The sequence below is a fragment of the Eurosta solidaginis genome, chromosome 2, assembly GCF_040869045.1.
Source record: "Eurosta solidaginis isolate ZX-2024a chromosome 2, ASM4086904v1, whole genome shotgun sequence".
NCBI lineage: Eukaryota > Metazoa > Arthropoda > Insecta > Diptera > Tephritidae > Eurosta > Eurosta solidaginis.
The window spans coordinates 253,937,229-253,955,066 of record NC_090320.1 but is presented as its reverse complement, the minus strand read 5'-3'; the positions used below and the strand labels follow the sequence as shown (position 1 = coordinate 253,955,066).

General features: G+C 45.3%; 1 protein-coding gene across 14 annotated transcripts in view; it reads right to left on the bottom strand.

Annotated features, from left to right (window-relative positions):
- The window catches only part of kek2 (kekkon 2), an 894,871-nt gene that overhangs the window by 302,757 nt on the left and 574,276 nt on the right, over positions 1-17,838 (bottom strand). The window contains exon 1 of one of the 14 annotated variants that reach the window (XM_067767650.1): positions 4,697-4,862. The exons of the other annotated variants lie outside the window; for them this stretch is intronic. The gene's annotated coding sequence lies outside the window, so the exon portion shown is untranslated. Of the gene's footprint in view, positions 1-4,696; positions 4,863-17,838 lie in introns of those variants that run through there. 14 annotated transcript variants of the gene reach the window in all.

Here is a 17,838-nt window from a genome sequence, read left to right as displayed (position 1 = left end):
ACGGATACCGAAAACCATCAGAAGTGATGCCGGAACGGTCCTCAAATGTTCACCTAATAGTCCCAAAATGACCCTGAGGGCATCCCGGACAAATCCCCGAAATCCATCCAGAAATGATCTTGGGAAGGTCCCAAAATGATCCCGACGGGTTCCCAGACGAATCCTGAAAGCCAGATCCCGAAAAAGCCCCGAAATGACCCTGACGGGATCCCGAAAGGATTCCAAAAACTATCCAGAAATGATGCCGGAAAGGTCCTCAAATGATCCCCTAATAGTTCCGAAACGACCGTGACGGGATCCCGAGCGGATCCCGACAACTATCCAGAAATTATGCCGAAAGGGTCCGCAAATGATCCCGTATTAGTCGAGAAAAAGTCCCGAAATGACCCCGACGGGATCCCGGATGAATCCCAAAAACCATCCAGAAATGATGCCGGTAGGTATCCCAAATGATCCCGAAATAATCCCGAAATGACCTCGTCGGCATCCCGGATGGATACCGTAAATTATCCAGAAATGATGCCGGAAAGGTCCACAAATGATCCCCTAATAGTCCCGAAATTACCCTGATGGGATCCCGGACGGATCCCGAAAACCATCCAGAAATGATGCCGGAAGAGCCCCCAAATGATCCCGAAAAAGTCCCCAAATGACCCCGACGATATCCCGGACGGATCCCAAAAACCATCCAGAAATGATGCCGGAAGAGCCCCCAAATGATCCCGAAAAAGTCCCCAAATGACCCCGACGAGATCCCGCACGGATCCCGAAAACCATCCAGAAATGATGCCGGAAGAGCCCCAAATGATCCCGAAAAAGTCCCCAAATGACCCCGACATACTCCAGAAAAGGTTCCGAAATGGCTCCGAGGGAATCAACGACGGATCGCGAAAACCATACAGAAATGATTCCGGAAGGATCCCAAAATGATCCCGAAATAGTCCGGAAATGACCCAGATGGGATCCCGCACAGATCTAGAAATGATCCCGGAAGGGTCCAAAAAACTATCCCGGAAAAGTAACAAAAAATCCCGAAATGGCTCCTACGGCATCCCAGACGGATCCAGAAATGATCTCGGAAGGGTCCCCAAATGATCCCAAAATGGTCCCGAAATGACCCTGATGGATCCGGCAAACCATCAAGAAATTAAGCCGGAAGGGTCCCCAAATGATCCCGAAATAAAACAGAAAAAGTCACGAAACGACCCCTAGAGGATCCCCAAATGATCCCGTATTAGCCCAAAAAAGTCCCAAAATGACCCTGACGGGATCCCGAAAGGATTCCGAAAACAATACAGAAATGATGCCGGAAAGGTCCTCAAATGATCCCCTAATAGTCCCGAAATGACCGTGACGGGATCCCGACAACTATCCAGAAATGATGCCGAAAGGGTCCGCAAATGATCCCGTATTAGTCGAAAAAAAGTCCCGAAAGGACCACGACGGGATCCCGGACGAATCCCAAAAACCATCCAGAAATGATGCCGGTAGGTATCCCAAATGATCCCGAAATAGTCCCGAAATGACCTCGTCGGCATCCCGAACGGATCCCGAAAATTATCCAGAAATGATGCCGGAAAGGTCCCAAAATGATCCCCTAATAGTCCCGAAATTACCCTAATGGGATCCCGGACGGATCCCGAAAACCATCCAGAAATGATGCAGAAAGGGTTCCCAAATGATCCCGTATTAGTCGCGAAAAAGTCCCGAAATGACCCCGACGGGATCCCGGACGGATCCCGAAAACCATCCAGAAATGATGCCGAAAGGGTTCCCAAATGATCCCGTATTAGTCGCGAAAAAGTCCCGAAATGACCCCGAAGGGATCCCGGACGGATCCCGAAAACCATCCAGAAATGATGCCGGATGAGCCCCAAAATGATCCCGAAAAAGTCCCCAAATGACCCCGACGAGATCCCGGACAGATCCCGAAAACCATCCAGAAATGATGCCGGAAGAGCCCCCAAATGATCCCGAAAAAGTCCCCAAATGACCCCGACGATATCCCGGACGGATCCCGAAAACCATCCAGAAATGATGTCGGAAGAGCCCTCAAATGATCCCGAAAAAGTCCCCATATGACCCCGACGAGATCCCGCACGGATCCCGAAAACCATCCAGAAATGATGCCGGAAGGGTCCCCAAATGATCGCGAAATAGTCCCGAAATGATTCCGGAATAGTCCCGAAAATGTTCCAAAATAACCCCGACGGGATCCCGGACGGATCCCGTAAACTATACAGAAATGATCCCGGAAGGGTCCCAAAATTATCCCGAAATAGTCCCGAAAAAGTCCCGAAATTACCCCGGCGTAATCCCGGACCGATCCCGAAAACCATCCAGAAATGATCCCGGAAGGGTCTCGATATGACCCTTACGGGATTACAAATAAGGTGAAGCTAATTATAAAACCATGTTAATAAGGCAGCAGGCGCATTGGAGCGAATAAAAATTTAGATAGAAACATACAGGTAAAGCTAATAAAAGCGTGCTAATAAAAACAATTGATGGAGGGCGGATGGCGGGAGTAGAGGAGAGGACCACTGATCGTTCCTCCAAAATTGTCTAGATCTCGTTCTGTATGTACCAGATACCAAAAACTATTGATTTAGGAGAAAATTTAGATTGAGTTATAACAATTTATGGATTTTACACCAGAGGGGGTGATAAAGGGGGGGCGGTCGGAGGGTGTCACTGCTTACTTTGTAAGCCCTCGACTTATTTGACCCCTTGAGTCTGTGATATTGGTGAAGGCCAGTATACGTAAAGTTATAATGTGTAAAAATTATGAAAAATAATTTCTCGAAGGGTGGGGGGACCCCCACCCCTCTTTCAATGTTCGAAAAAAATTTCGCTAGTAGACTACTGTCTGTGTCCCAAATTTCATCAAAATCCGTGTAGCCATTCTGGCGTGATTCAGTCGCAAAGACGAAAAAATATAATAATTAAATTATAACTGTTCCTAGGGGGCGGGGACCACGCCCCTTTTGAAAAATATATAGCTAGTAGATCCTTCTAGACTATTGGCTATATGTGTGCAAAATTTCATCCAAATCGGTCCAGCCGTTCTTGCGTTATTGAGTCACAAAGACAAACGTCTGGACAAACATCCAAACATCCAAACATCCAAACATCCAAACATCCAAACATCTAAACATCCAAACATCCAAACATCCAAACATCTTAACATCCAAACTTTCCCATTTATAATATATATCAGATATTAGATGTATATTTGCGCAGTTGAATTGTGTTATCAAATTGCTATGTCTACAATGACTGTATTTTTTAAACGGTATTATTTAGCTTGACTCTGTGTAGCGGCCGACCGGCCGTTATTTACGAATTTTGTAATTAAAATTTAAGTAACTTCCCGATTAGCTACCAGCCTGAAAGGTCCGATAGGTGGCGCTTGGATCGAAATATTTCAAGAATCGTATTTTTGGTCCGATTTGGCTCATATTTGGAATATTCCATACAGTCCGGTAGAAGTGACATCAAAATACTTTGGAGTTCGAGGAGAGACAAGCATACGTGGCGCTGAGTCGAGTAAAGTCTTTGGAAGCATTGTGTATTGAGGATTTAGATTGTAACAAATTGTCAAGAAAGAGACATGCAATAATCTTATCTTAATAAAATAATAAATAAAATATCTTAATCTTATTAATATTATAAATGCGAAAGTTTGGATGTTTAGATATTTGGAATTTCTGAATGATTTTCGGGATATGTCCGGGATCCCGTCAAAGTTATTTCGGGGTCATTTGGGGATCCTTCCATTATCATTTCTGGATTCCGTCAGGGTCATTTCGGGACTTTTTCGGGATTATTTGGGGATCCTTCTGGTATCATTTCTGGATAGTTCTCGGGATCCCTCCGGGTTCCGGTGAAGATTATATCGGAACTTTTTCGGGAGTATTCCTTCTGGAATCATTTCTGGATCGTTTTCTGCATCCCGTCAAGGTCATTTCGGGAATCACGTCAGAACGGTTACACGGATTTTGATGAAATTTTGGACAAAGATATACAATAGTTACTGGCTAAACATTTTTCGAAAAAAAATTTATACAGATAATTTCAACCTAGGGCCTTGGGTACTTTTACATTAAGGTATGTACTTCTTAAAAGCTTCAATAGAATATGTGTATGTAGAATGTAATAATAACCTAGTTGCATAATCGCATTATTCGTTGTTGAATAGTCCGAAGCAATTCAAACTTTTGTCAATTACGGCTCGAATCTCGGTGAAACCTTTGATAACATTACGAAATTGCTTGATGATGATTACGTTGGCGGTTTTCGAAATGGATCCATCGCAATATGCCAGTAAATGTTTCTTTCCTTCTTTTCAGTTTCTCTTAGAAAAAACATAGTAATTGAATATTCAATTATTATAAGCCGGCGTTAAGCTCATGAATTCTTAATAATAAAATACTTTTCGTATCTGAATTTCAAACCTATCTTGGAACTTTTATACAAATGGGTCAAGCCGCAATCCTCAGTGACAACAACTAAGTGAAAGGTCTTAGAATCTAACACATTATCGATGTACCAAATTCCACCCAAATCGATTGATCCGTTTCCGAGATAGTGGTTGATAAACGCTGTAGTATACGTAATAATTAGATGAGGGGCAACAATAAGTGGCAACCATACTTAGAAACATCTCTATTGGAATTCGGAGTGAAACACTTACCATTTAGTACCCATGCTGGCATATCTCATCGTATTTTTTTGTTAAATTTCAAATATGTGCCTATCTTGTGTAAATATCCTCAGTGGCAATACCTAGATAGAAAGTCTTAAGATATGAGACACTATCGATGTACCAAATTTTATTCAAAATTTCAGTCGTTTCCGTGATAGTAGTGGATGTACAAAGAGATTTCGTTTGATACCCATATTGGCTTATCTCATGTAATTTTTTAAGTTCCATAAATATGGCAGGCAACCTTGTGAAAACATCCTCAGTGGCAATACCTAGATGGAAAGTTTTAAAATGTTATATATTACCTATGCACAAAGTTTCAGTCGCTTCAGCGATAGTACTGGATGTACAAAGAGATATAATTAATAAAGTGAGGTGGCAACTCTAAAGGTCAAACATACTTAAAAATTTCTCTATTGATATGAGGAGTGTTACACCTTCCGTTTGATACCTATATTGGTATATACCATATAATTATACCTTTCATGAAAATGAAATGGTATATTAACTTCGTCACGAATCCCAAAATTGTAAGCCCTTAAAGGAAAATAAATAGAACCACCATTAAGTATACCGAAATAATCAGGATGAAGAGCAAAGTTTATTTAGCCCTGTCCGTCTGTCCGTCTGTCGGTTTGTATGCGAACTAGTCCCCAATTTTTAAGATATCTAGATAAAATTTGGTGAGCGGGTGTATTTAGGTATCCGATTAGACATTTGTCGAAACCGGTCGGATCGGATCACTATATCATATATCCTCCATACCCCCGATTTTTTAGAAAAAGAGGATTTTTGTCATATCTTCCTCAATTTATCAGATTAAAGCTTCAAACTTCACCAAATAATTTCGTATATTGCACATATAGTTGTCTGAAAAAAGGATGAGATCGGTCGTATATCTAATATTCTAATATATATTATAAATGGGAAAGTTTGGATGTTAAGATGTTTGGATGTTTGGATGTTTGGATGTTTAGATGTTTGGATGTTTGGATGTTTGGATGTTTGGATGTTTGGATGTTTGGATGTTTGTCCAGACGTTTGTCTTTGTGACTCAATAACGCAAGAACGGCTGGACCGATTTGGATGAAATTTTGCACACATATAGCCAATAGTCTAGAAGGATCTACTAGCTATATATTTTTCAAAAGGGGCGTGGTCCCCGCCCCCTAGGAACAGTTATAATTTAATTATTATATTTTTTCGTCTTTGCGACTGAATCACGCCAGAATGGCTACACGGATTTTGATGAAATTTGGGACACAGACAGTAGTCTACTAGCGAAATTTTTTTCGAACATGGAAAGAGGGGTGGCGGTCCCACGACCCTTCGAGAAATTATTTTTCATAATTTTTACACATTATAACTTTACGTATACTGGCCTTCACCAATATCACAGACTCAAGGGGTCAAATAAGTCGAGGGCTTACAAAGTAAGCAGTGACACCCTCCGGCCGCCCCCCTTTATCTCCCCCTCTGGTGTAAAATCCATAAATTGTTATAACTCAATCTAAATTTTCTCCTAAATCAATAGTTTTTGGTATCTGGTACATACAGAACGAGATCTAGACAATTTTGGAGGAACGATCAGTGGTCCTCTCCTCTACTCCTGCCATCCGCCCTCCATCAATTGTTTTTATTAGCACGCTTTTATTAGCTTTACCTGTATGTTTCTATCAAACTTTTTATTCGCTCCAATGCGCCTGCTGCCTTATTAACTTGGTTTTATAATTAGCTTCACCTTATTTGTGATCCCGTAAGGGTCATATCGAGACCCTTCCGGGATCATTTCTGGATGGTTTTCGGGATCGGTCCGGGATTACGCCGGGGTAATTTCGGGACTTTTTCGGGACTATTTCGGGATCATTTTGGGACCCTTCCGGGATCATTTCTGTATAGTTTACGGGATCCGTCCGGGATCCAGTCGGGGTTATTTTGGAACATTTTCGGGAGTATTCCGGAATCATTTCGGGACTACTTCGCGATCATTTGGGGACCCTTCCGGCATCATTTCTGGCTGATTTTCGGGATCCGTGCGGGATCTCGTCGGGGTCATATGGGGACTTTTTAGGGATCATTTGTGGGCTCTTCCGGCATCTTTTCTGGATGGTTTTCGGGATCCGTCCGGGATCTCGTCGGGGTCATTTGGGGACTTTTTCCGGATAATTTTGGAGCTCATCCGGCATCATTTCTGGATGGTTTTCGGGATCCGTCCGGGATCCCGTCGGGGTCATTTCGGGACTTTTTCGCGACTAATACGGGATCATTTGGGAACCCTTTCGGCATCATTTCTGGATGGTTGTCGGGATCCGTCCGGAACCCGTCGGGGTCATTTCGGGACTTTTTCGCGACTAATACGGGATCATTTGGGAACCCTTTCGTCACGGTCATTTCGGGACTATTAGGGGATCATTTGAGGACCTTTCCGGCATCATTTCTGTATTGTTTTCGGAATCCTTTCGGGATCCCGTCAGTGTCATTTTGGGACTTTTTTGGGGCTAATACGGGATCATTTGGGGATCCTCTAGGGGTCGTTTCGTGACTTTTTCTGTTTTATTTCGGGATAATTTGGGGACCCTTCCGGCATAATTTCTTGATGGTTTGCCGGATCCATCAGGGTCATTTCGGGACCATTTTGGGATCATTTGGGGACCCTTCCGAGATCATTTCTGGATCCGTCCGGGATGCCGTAGGAGCCATTTCGGGATTTTTTGTTACTTTTCCGGGATAGTTTTTGGACCCTTCCGGGATCATTTCTGGATCTGTGCGGGATCCCATCTGGGTCATTTCCGGACTATTTCGGGATCATTTTGGGATCCTTCCGGAATCATTTCTGTATGGTTTTCGCGATCCGTCGTTGATTCCCTCGGAGCCATTTCGGAACCTTTTCTGGAGTATGTCGGGGTCATTTGGGGACTTTTTCGGGATCATTTGGGGCTCTTCCGGCATCATTTCTGGATGGTTTTCGGGATCCGTGCGGGATCTCGTCGGGGTCATTTGGGGACTTTTTCGGGATCATTTGGGGGCTCTTCCGGCATCATTTCTGGATGGTTTTCGGGATCCGTCCGGGATATCGTCGGGGTCATTTGGGGACTTTTTCGGGATCATTTGGGGGCTCTTCCGGCATCATTTCTGGATGGTTTTCGGGATCCGTCCGGGATCCCATCAGGGTAATTTCGGGACTATTAGGGGATCATTTGTGGACCTTTCCGGCATCATTTCTGGATAATTTTCGGTATCCGTTCGGGATGCCGACGAGGTCATTTCGGGATTATTTCTGGATCATTTGGGATACCTACCGGCATCATTTCTGGATGGGTTTTGGGATTCGTCCGGGATCCCGTCGGGGTCATTTCGGGACTTTTTCTCGACTAATACGGGATCATTTGCGGACCCTTTCGGCATAATTTCTGGATAGTTGTCGGGATCCGTTCGGGATCCCGTCACGGTCATTTCGGAACTATTAGGGGATCATTTGGGGACCTTTCCGGCATCATTTCTGGATAGTTTTTGGAATCCTTTCGGGATCCCGTCAGGGTCATTTCGGGGCTTTTTCGGGATCATTTAACGATGACTTTCAGGATTCGTCCGGGAACCCGTCAGGGTAATTTCTGGACTTTTCCGAGACTATTTCGGGATCATTTTGGGACCTTCCCAAGATCATTTCTGGATGGATTTCGGGATTTGTCCGGGATGCCCTCAGGGTCATTTTGGGATTATTAGGTGAGCATTTGAGGACCGTTCCGGCATCACTTCTGGATGGTTTTCGGTATCCGTTCAGATTCCCGTCGGAATAATTGCGGGACTTTTTCGGGATCATTGGGGTCCCTTCCAAAATCATTTCTGGATGGTTTTTGGGATTCGTCCGGCATCCCGTCGGGGTCATTTCGGGACTTTTTCTCGACTAATACGGGATCATTTGCGGGCCCTTTCGGTATCATTTCTGGATAGTTGTCGGGATCCGTTCGGGATCCCGTCAGGGTCTTTTCGGAAATATTGGGAGATCATTTGAGGACCTTTCCGGCATCATTTCTGGTTAGTTTTCGGGATCCTTTCCGGGTCCCATCAGGGTCATTTCGGGACTTTTTCGGCATCATTTAAGATTGGTTTTCAGGATTCGTCCGGTATCCGTCAGGGTAATTTCTGGACTTTTCCCAGACTATTTCGGGATAATTTTGGGACCCTCCCAAGATCATTTCTGGATGGATTTCGGGATCTGTCCGGGATGCCGTCAGGGTCATTTTGGGACTATTAGGTGATCATTTGAGGACCTTTTCGGCATCACGACTTTTTCTCGACTAATACGGGATCATTTGCGGGCCCTTTCGGTATCATTTCTGGATAGTTGTCGGGATCCGTTCGGGATCCCGTCAGGGTCTTTTCGGAACTATTGGGAGATCATTTGAGGACCTTTCCGGCATCATTTCTGGTTAGTTTTCGGGATCCTTTCCGGGTCCTATCAGGGTCATTTCGGGACTTTTTCGGCATCATTTAAGATTGGTTTTCAGGATTCGTCCGGTATCCGTCAGGGTAATTTCTGGACTTTTCCCAGACTATTTCGGGATAATTTTGGGACCCTCCCAAGTTCATTTCTGGATGGATTTCGGGATCTGTCCGGGATGCCGTCAGGGTCATTTTGGGACTATTAGGTGATCATTTGCGGGCCCTTTCGGTATCATTTCTGGATAGTTGTCGGGATCCGTTCGGGATCCCGTCAGGGTCTTTTCGGAACTATTGGGAGATGATTTGAGGACATTTCCGGCATCATTTCTGGATAGTTTTCGGGATCCTTTCGGGGTCCAGTCAGGGTCATTTCGGGACTTTTTCGGGATCATTTAGAGATGGCTTTCAGGATTCGTCCGGGAACCCGTCAGGGTAATTTCTGAACTTTTCCGAGACTATTTCGGGATAATTTTGGGACCTTCCCAAGATCATTTCTGGATGGATTTTGGGATCAGTCCGGGATGCCGTCAGGGTCATTTTGGTATTAGGTGATCATTTGAGGACCTTTCCGGCATCACTTCTGGATGGTTATCGGTATCCGATCAGGATCCCCTCGGAATCATTGCGGGACTTTTTCGGGATCATTTGGGGTCCCTCCCAAGATCATTTCTGGATGGATTTCGGGATCTGTCCGGGATCCCGTCAGGGTCATTTAGGGGTGCGTTCGAGATACCGTCAGGGTCATTTCGGGACTTCTTCGGGAATATATCGGGATCATTTCTGGATGGTTTATGGGATCCGTCCATGACCCATTAAGGGTCATTTCGGGACTATTAGGTGATCATTTGAGGACCTTTCCGGCGTCACTTCTGTATGATTTTCGGTATCCGTTCGGGATCCCGTCGGAATCAATGCGGGACTTTTACGGAATCATTTGGGATTCCTTCCGGCATCATTTCTGGATGGTTTTCGGGATTTGTCCGGGATCCCGTCGGGTTTATTTCGGGACCTTTTCGGGGCTAATACGGGATCATTTGGGGATCCTCTAGGGGTCGTTTCGTGACTTTTTCTGTATTATTTCGGAATCATTTTGGGACCCTTTCGGCATAATTTCTGGATGGTTTGCCGGATCCATCAGGGTCATTTCGGGACCATTTTGGGATCATTTGGGGACCCTTCCGAGATCATTTCTGGATCCGTCCGGGATGCCGTAGTAGCCATTTCGGGATTTTTTGTTACTTTTCCGGGATAGTTTTTGCACCCTTCCGGGATCATTTCTGGATCTGTGCGGGATCCCATCTGGGTCAATTCCGGACTATTTCGGGATCATTTTGGAATCCTTCCGGAATCATTTCTGTATGGTTTTCGCGATCCATCGTGGATCCCCTCGGAGCCATTTCGGAACTTTTTCTGGAGTTAGTCGGGATAATTTAGGGACCCTTCCTGGATATTTTCTGGATGGTTTCTGAGATCCGTCCGGGAGCCCGTCAGGGTAATTTCGGAACTTTTTCGGGACTATTTCGGGATCAATTTGGTACCCTTCAGGCATCATTTCTGTGTGGTTATCTGGATAAGTCTAGAATCGTGTCGTTGTCATTTCGGGTTTTTTGGGACTACTTCGGGAACTTTTGGAAACACTTCCGGGGCGTTTCTGGATGGTTTTCGGGATCCGTCCGCGACAGCGTCGGGGTCATTTCGTGGCTTTTTCTGGATAATTTCGTTATCATTTTGGGATCCTATCAGGTTATCAGCTCATAAAGTTCTTTTTTTTACTCAATTACAAAAATAAAATGCATTAGACAGAAAAAAAATGTTAAACAGATAACTTTATAAGCAGGCTAACGTGAATAGCCCACATATTTCATTTTCTCCTTGCGGACGGGGCCGCGGGTAAAGGCTAGTATAGAATATATCCCCCACAACCGATTGTTCATATAAAAACTTTTCGTAATTACTGCCCCATTTTAAGGGCTGTAGGCTTCAAATTTCACCGAATGCTTACGTATCTAATCTAATCTAATCTAATATATATTATAAATGGGAAAGTTTGGATGTTAAGATGTTTGGATGTTTGGATGTTTGGATGTTTAGATGTTTGGATGTTTGGATGTTTGGATGTTTGGATGTTTGGATGTTTGTCCAGACGTTTGTCTTTGTGACTCAATAACGCAAGAACGGCTGGACCGATTTGGATGAAATTTTGCACACATATAGCCAATAGTCTAGAAGGATCTACTAGCTATATATTTTTCAAAAGGGGCGTGGTCCCCGCCCCCTAGGAACAGTTATAATTTAATTATTATATTTTTTCGTCTTTGCGACTGAATCACGCCAGAATGGCTACACGGATTTTGATGAAATTTGGGACACAGACAGTAGTCTACTAGCGAATTTTTTTTCGAACATGGAAAGAGGGGTGGGGGTCCCACGACCCTTCGAGAAATTATTTTTCATAATTTTTACACATTATAACTTTACGTATACTGGCCTTCACCAATATCACAGACTCAAGGGGTCAAATAAGTGGAGGGCTTACAAAGTAAGCAGTGACACCCTCCGCCCGCCCCCCTTTATCTCCCCTCTGGTGTAAAATCCATAAATTGTTATAACTCAATCTAAATTTTCTCCTAAATCAATAGTTTTTGGTATCTGGTACATACAGAACGATATCTAGACAATTTTGGAGGAACGATCAGTGGTCCTCTCCTCTACTCCCGCCATCCGCCCTCCATCAATTGTTTTTATTAGCACGCTTTTATTAGCTTTACCTGTATGTTTCTATCTAACTTTTTATTCGCTCCAATGCGCCTGCTGCCTTATTAACATGGTTTTATAATTAGCTTCACCTTATTTGTAATCCCGTAAGGGTCATATCGAGACCCTTCCGGGATCATTTCTGGATGGTTTTCGGGATCGGTCCGGGATTACGCCGGGGTAATTTCGGGACTTTTTCGGGACTATTTCGGGATCATTTTGGGACCCTTCCGGGATCATTTCTGTATAGTTTGCGGGATCCGTCCGGGATCCCGTCGGGGTTATTTTGGAACATTTTCGGGACTATTCCGGAATCATTTCGGGACTATTTCGCGATCATTTGGGGACCCTTCCGGCATCATTTCTGGATGGTTTTCGGGATCCGTGCGGGATCTCGTCGGGGTCATATGGGGACTTTTTCGGGATCATTTGAGGGCTCTTCCGGCATCATTTCTGGATGGTTTTCGGGATCCGTCCGGGATATCGTCGGGGTCATTTGGGGACTTTTTCTGGATCATTTGGGGGATCTTCCGGCATCATTTCTGGATGGTTTTCGGGATCCGTCCGGGATCTCGTCGGGGTCATTTGGGGACTTTTTCGGGATCATTTTGGGGCTCATCCGGCATCATTTCTGGATGGTTTTCGGGATCCGTCCGGGATCCCGTCGGGGTCATTTCGGGACTTTTTCGCGACTAATACGGGATCATTTGGGAACCCTTTCGGCATCATTTCTGGATGGTTTTCGGGATCCGTCCGGGATTCCATTAGGGTAATTTCGGGACTATTAGGGGATCATTTGGGAACCTTTCCGGCATCATTTCTGGATAATTTTCGGGATCCGTCCAGGATGCCGACGAGGTCATTTCGGGACTATTTCGGGATCATTTGGGATACCTACCGGCATCATTTCTGGATGGTTTTTGGGATTCGTCCGGGATCCCGTCGTGGTCCTTTCGGGACTTTTTTTCGACTAATACGGGATCATTTGCGGATCCTTTCGGCATCATTTCTGGATAGTTGTCGGGATCCCGTCACGGTCATTTCGGGACTATTAGGGCATCATTTGAGGACCTTTCCGGCATCATTTCTGTATTGTTTTCGGAATCCTTTCGGGATCCCGTCAGGGTCATTTTGGGACTTTTTTGGGGCTAATACGGGATCATTTGGGGATCCTCTAGGGGTCGTTTCGTGACTTTTTCTGTTTTATTTCGGGATCATTTGGGGACCCTTCCGGCATAATTTCTTGATGGTTTGCCGGATCCATCAGGGTCATTTCGGGACCATTTTGGGATCATTTGGGGACCCTTCCGAGATCATTTCTGGATCCGTCCGGGATGCCGTAGGAGCCATTTCGGGATTTTTTGTTACTTTTCCGGGATAGTTTTTGGACCCTTCCGGGATCATTTCTGGATCTGTGCGGGATCCCATCTGGGTCATTTCCGGACTATTTCGGGATCATTTTGGGATCCTTCCGGAATCATTTCTGTATGGTTTTCGCGATCCGTCGTTGATTCCCTCGGAGCCATTTCGGAACTTTTCTGGAGTATGTCGGGGTCATTTGGGGACTTTTTCGGGATCATTTGGGGCTCTTCCGGCATCATTTCTGGATGGTTCTCGGGATCCGTGCGGGATCTCGTCGGGGTCATTTGGGGACTTTTTCGGGATCATTTGGGGGCTCTTCCGGCATCATTTCTGGATGGTTTTCGGGATCCGTCCGGGATATCGTCGGGGTCATTTGGGGACTTTTTCGGGATCATTTGGGGGCTCTTCCGGCATCATTTCTTGATGGTTTTCGGGATCCGTCCGGGATCCCATCAGGGTAATTTCGGGACTATTAGGGGATCATTTGTGGACCTTTCCGGCATCATTTCTGGATAATATTCGGTATCCGTCCGGGATGCCGACGAGGTCATTTCGGGATTATTTCGGGATCATTTGGGATACCTACCGGCATCATTTCTGGATGGTTTTTGGGATTCGTCCGGGATCCCGTCGGGGTCATTTCGGGTCTTTGTCTCGACTAATACGGGATCATTTGCGGGCCCTTTCGGTATCATTTCTGGATAGTTGTCGGGATCCGCTCGGGATCCCGTCAGGGTCTTTTCGGAACTATTGGGAGATTATTTGAGGACCTTTCCGGCATCATTTCTGGGTAGTTTTTGGAATCCTTTCGGGATCCCGTCAGGGTCATTTCGGGGCTTTTTCGGGATCATTTAAGGATGGCTTTCAGGATTCGTCCGGGAACCCGTCAGGGTAATTTCTGGACTTTTCCGAGACTATTTCGGGATCATTTTGGGACCTTCCCAAGATCATTTCTGGATGGATTTCGGGATTTGTCCGGGATGCCCTCAGGGTCATTTTGGGACTATTAGGTGAGCATTTGAGGACCGTTCCGGCATCACTTCTGGATGGTTTTCGGTATCCGTTCAGATTCCCGTCGGAATAATTGCGGGACTTTTTCGGGATCATTGGGGTCCCTTCCAAAATCATTTCTGGATGGTTTTTGGGATTCGTCCGGCATCCCGTCGGGGTCATTTCGGGACTTTTTCTCGACTAATGCGGGATCATTTGCGGGCCCTTTCGGTATCATTTCTGGATAGTTGTCGGGATCCGCTCGGGATCCCGTCAGGGTCTTTTCGGAACTATTGGGAGATTATTTGAGGACCTTTCCGGCATCATTTCTGGTTAGTTTTCGGGATCCTTTCCGGGTCCCATCAGGGTCATTTCGGGACTTTTTCGGCATCATTTAAGATTGGTTTTCAGGATTCGTCCGGTATCCGTCAGGGTAATTTCTGGACTTTTCCCAGACTATTTCGGGATAATTTTGGGACCCTCCCAAGATCATTTCTGGATGGATTTCGGGATCTGTCCGGGATGCCGTCAGGGTCATTTTGGGACTATTAGGTGATCATTTGAGGACCTTTTCGGCATCACTTCTGGATGGTTTTCGGTATCCGCTCAGGATCCCGTCGGAATTATTGCGGGACTTTTTCGGGATCATTTGGTGTCCCTTCCGGCATCATTTCTGCCTGATTTTTGGGATTCGTCCGGCATCCCGTCGGGTTCATTTCGGGACTTTTTCTCGACTAATACGGGATCATTTGCGGGCCCTTTCGGCATCATTTCTAGATAGTTGTCGGGATCCGTTCGGGATCCCGTCAGGGTCTTTTCGGAACTATTAGGTGATCATTTGAGGACATTTCCGGCTTCATTTCTGGATAGTTTTCGGGATCCTTTCGGGGTCCAGTCAGGGTCATTTCGGGACTTTTTCGGGATCATTTAGAGATGGCTTTCAGGATTCGTCCGGGAACCCGTCAGGGTAATTTCTGAACTTTTCCGAGACTATTTCGGGATAATTTTGGGACCTTCCCAAGATCATTTCTGGATGGATTTTGGGATCAGTCCGGGATGCCGTCAGGGTCATTTTGGTATTAGGTGATCATTTGATCTGGATGGTTATCGGTATCCGATCAGGATCCCCTCGGAATCATTGCGGGACTTTTTCGGGATCATTTATGGTCCCTCCTAAGATCATTTCTGGATGGATTTCGGGATCTGTCCGGGATCCCGTCAGGGTCATTTAGGGGTGCGCTCGAGATCCCGTCAGGGTCATTTCGGGACTTCTTCGGGAATATATCGGGATCATTTCTGGATGGTTTATGGGATCCGTCCATGACCCCTTAAGGGTCATTTCGGGACTATTAGGTGATTATTTGAGGACCTTTCCGGCGTCACTTCTGGATGATTTTCGGTATCCGTTCGGGATCCCGTCGGAATCAATGCGGGACTTTTACGGAATCATTTGGGATTCCTTCCGGCATCATTTCTGGATGGTTTTCGGGATTTGTCCGGAATCCCGTCGGGGTTATTTCGGGACCTTTTCGGGGCTAATACGGGATCTTTTGGGGATCCTCTAGGGGTCGTTTCGTGACTTTTACTGTATTATTTCGGGATCATTTTGGGACACTTTCGGCATAATTTCTTAATGGTTTGCCGGATCCATCAGGGTCATTTCGGGACCATTTTGGGATCATTTGGGGACCCTTCCGATATCATTTCTGGATCCGTCCGGGATGCCGTAGGAGCCATTTCGGGATTTTTTGTTACTTTTCCGGGATAGTTTTTGCACCCTTCCGGGATCATTTCTGGATCTGTGCGGGATCCCATCTGGGTCAATTCCGGACTATTTCGGGATCATTTTGGAATCCTTCCGGAATCATTTCTGTATGGTTTTCGCGATCCATCGTGGATCCCCTCGAAGCCATTTCGGAACTTTTTCTGGAGTTAGTCGGGATAATTTAGGGACCCTTCCTGGATATTTTCTGGATGGTTTCTGAGATCCGTCCGGGAGCCCGTCCGGGAGCCCGTCAGGGTAATTTCGGAACTTTTTCGGGACAATTTCGGGATCAATTTGGTACCCTTCAGGCATCATTTCTGTGTGGTTATCTGGATAAGTCTAGAATCGTGTCGTTGTCATTTCGGGTTTTTTGGGACTACTTCGGGAACTTTTGGAAACACTTCCGGGGCGTTTCTGGATGGTTTTCGGGATCCGTCCGCGATAGCATCGGGGTCATTTCGTATCTTTTTCTGGAAAATTTCGTTATCATTTTGGAATCCTATCAGATTATCAGCTCATAAAGTTCTTTTTTTTTACTCAATTACAAAAATAAAATGCATTAGACAGAAAAAAAATTTTAAACAGATAACTTTATAAGCAGGCTAACGTGAATAGCCCACATATTTCATTTTCTCCTTGCGGACGGGGCCGCGGGTAAAGGCTAGTATATATTATAAATGGGAAAGTTTGGATGTTAAGATGTTTGGATGTTTGGATGTTTAGATGTTTGGAAGTTTGGATGTTTGGATGTTTGGATGTTTGTCCAGACGTTTGTCTTTGTGACTCAATAACGCAAGAACGGCTGGACCGATTTGGATGAAATTTTGCACACATATAGCCAATAGTCTAGAAGGATCTACTAGCTATATATTTTTCAAAAGGGGCGTGGTCCCCGCCCCCTAGGAACAGTTATAATTTAATTATTATATTTTTTCGTCTTTGCGACTGAATCACGCCAGAATGGCTACACGGATTTTGATGAAATTTGGGACACAGACAGTAGTCTACTAGCGAAATTTTTTTCGAACATGGAAAGAGGGGTGGGGGTCCCACGACCCTTCGAGAAATTATTTTTCATAATTTTTACACATTATAACTTTACGTATACTGGCCTTCACCAATATCACAGACTCAAGGGGTCAAATAAGTCGAGGGCTTACAAAGTAAGCAGTGACACCCTCCGCCCGCCCCCCTTTATCTCCCCCTCTGGTGTAAAATCCATAAATTGTTATAACTCAATCTAAATTTTCTCCTAAATCAATAGTTTTTGGTATCTGGTACATACAGAACGAGATCTAGACAATTTTGGAGGAACGATCAGTGGTCCTCTCCTCTACTCCCGCCATCCGCCCTCCATCAATTGTTTTTATTAGCACGCTTTTATTAGCTTTACCTGTATGTTTCTATCTAAATTTTTATTCGCTCCAATGCGCCTGCTGCCTTATTAACATGGTTTTATAATTAGCTTCACCTTATTTGTAATCCCGTAAGGGTCATATCGAGACCCTTCCGGGATCATTTCTGGATGGTTTTCGAGATCGGTCCGGGATTACGCCGGGGTAATTTCGGGACTTTTTCGGGACTATTTCGGGATCATTTTGGGACCCTTCCGGGATCATTTCTGTATAGTTTACGGGATCCGTCCGGGATCCCGTCGGGGTTATTTTGGAACATTTTCGGGACTATTCCGGAATCATTTCGGGACTATTTCGCTATCATTTGGGGACCCTTCCGGCATCATTTCTGGATGGTTTTCGGGATCCGTCCGGGATCTCGTCGGGGTCATTTTGGGACTTTTTCGGGATCATTTGGGGGC